At 45.3% G+C, this 2,240-nt stretch overlaps 1 long non-coding RNA gene across 2 annotated transcripts in view; it reads left to right on the top strand.

Annotated features, from left to right (window-relative positions):
• LOC101859184 overlaps positions 1–2,240 on the top strand; it is a 4,911-nt gene that overhangs the window by 1,617 nt on the left and 1,054 nt on the right. For both annotated transcript variants that reach the window (XR_001185030.2, XR_001185029.2), the window contains exon 2: positions 178–1,004. This is a non-coding gene — a long non-coding RNA (uncharacterized LOC101859184). The remainder of the gene's footprint in view (positions 1–177; positions 1,005–2,240) is intronic.

Below are 2,240 nucleotides of genomic sequence, written 5' to 3'. Positions count from 1 at the left end.
GAGAGAGAGAGAGAGAGAAACGACTGTGGGGAAAGTAAAATCAACCAACGGCATCATCCAGCCAACCATGCACACACAATGGCAGAAACAACAGCAGGGAAAGAAAGGAAGTAGTAGATCTGTACATTCAATCAGTGACACCCTCTAACCCCACAAACACACTTACACTTTTCACAGACAGAAACAGCAGCGGGGAAAGAAAAAAAGTAGGACCTGCTTCCACCACCAGTGACACCCTCCAGCCACCCGCACTGGAGCGTGGGAGACAGACAGGGGACGGTGAGGGGGATCGGTGGGCAGTGAAGATCCCGAGTCTGCGCGCAGTGTACACCACGAGTGAACGCCATCCGGCACACTTAACTCTTAGAATTATTATTCAGTTCAGCTGGCTTACGGCATCACTCGGTTGTTTTCAGTTATTACAACAATTAGATCTAACCTTACTCCGCCAAGTCCATCTTATCCATAATCAGAATGTGCATTCACTGCTTACATCATTCGCTTCTTCTCAATTTAATGTTTATTCTATGCATAGATATCTAGGTTAAATAGGAGCAGAGTTATATGAAGTCTGTGGTGTTGAAAACTTACTAGATGACAAACCTGACTGCGGACGAAGGAGGAATAAACTGCGGTATATTCTATAAGAGTTAATATCGGTGTCACATTCCTAAGAACTTTGCCACAGTTTTTACGCCAGCTTCGTCCATCTCCTGCAGTGACTGACACAGTTAGTAGTGTTATCTTGGCTTTCTAATTGTCAAGGTGAACGTACCCTCGTCATACAGGCTCGGCCGCTGGAGCGCACGGCCTACCCCCGCCCCTCCTCTCTGCTTTCGATCAAACCATCTCTAGATCTCCTACAAATGATGCGTGTTGCACGAGTGACCCGTCTAGCGTCTATCGCTACCTGACAGCGGCATACATTCACTGGAGTTACATCACTAGACAATGAACTGAGGTGTGTGAGGTCAGGGGTCGAGTCCACGTTTCTTACTGAAAAGGTAAAGTATAATTATGTGTTAACGACTTTCAGTTTAGTTTGTGGTCCTATGTTTTCTTTCTCACGTTCTGTCTCTGTCCCTTCTCGGTCTCCTCTTTCTGTCCTTCTCCCTCCCTCATCTCTCTCCCTCCCCCTCTCTCTCTCTCTCTCTCTCTCTCTCTCTCTCTCTCTCGTTCACTCTCTTATTTCTTGGTGTTAAATTCCTTTCAAAAGATTAAACTTGTACGTCATATATTTAGTTTCCGAGACCTTTGAAAACTTGAATTTGTGCATATTCCGTTGTATTTATGGCGCATTTGCTTTGTTTCTTTTCATTTAGATGTTGGAAAAGGTGTGAAAATATGTGCTTCTTTTGACTCAAACTCCACTAGACTCTATTCTTAGAGTGAGAACTTGATTTGATTTGTGTCTTGACATCTGCATTTTATTGTTTGTTGCAAAGCAGTCAGAGGAAGACCAAGAATAATGTACACTTGTAGAACTTAAATAGAATGGAGATAGGGAAAGACTATGATAGCGTATTGTTTGATTGATAGAGTACCCGAGCAGGGAATTGGATGGCGAACCATGATTGCCGATGTTGGTTTCAGATCCGACTCTTGAAGGAGGAGTAGGAGGAAGACGAGGTGGAGGAGGAGGAGGCGATTGTTGTGAAGAAGAAGAAGAAGAAGAAGAAGAAGAAGAAGAAGAAGAAGAAGAAGAAGAAGAAGAAGAAGAAGAAGAAGAAGAAGACAACAACAACAACAAAGAGGAGGAGGAGGAGGAGGAGGAGGAGGCGGTGATGATGATGGAGAAGAAGAAGAAGAAGAAGGAGGAGGAGGATGAGGAGGAGGAGAAAAAGGAGACGGCATGTTGTGAAGAAAGACAGTAAAATGTTTGCGCTTGGTAGAAAAAGGGTTGAACAAGAGTTTTCTGTCCTGATGTTTGTCGTGGCGCTGTGTCTGATGTGTGCCACAGCGACTTACGTTTCCTCACTGTGATTGTGCACTCTTGTGGCGGGCGGTTGGAGGGTGTCACTGATGTGTGGGTGGTAGGGGGTTGTCACGGATATTTTTGGTGGTTGGAGGGTGTCACTTTTATGTGGGTGATTGGAGGGTGTCACTGATATTATGGGTGGTTGGGGGTTGTCACTGATATGTGGGTGGTTGAGGGTTGTCACTGCATGTGGGTTGTTGGAGGGTGTCACTGATATGTGGGCTGTTGGAGGGTGTCACTGAGTGGTAGGTCCTACTTCTTT

The sequence above is a fragment of the Aplysia californica genome, unplaced genomic scaffold, assembly GCF_000002075.1.
Source record: "Aplysia californica isolate F4 #8 unplaced genomic scaffold, AplCal3.0 scaffold00374, whole genome shotgun sequence".
Taxonomy (NCBI): Eukaryota; Metazoa; Mollusca; class Gastropoda; order Aplysiida; family Aplysiidae; genus Aplysia; species Aplysia californica.
Note: the sequence above shows the minus strand (reverse complement) of the source record. Positions and strands in the feature narration are given on the sequence as shown.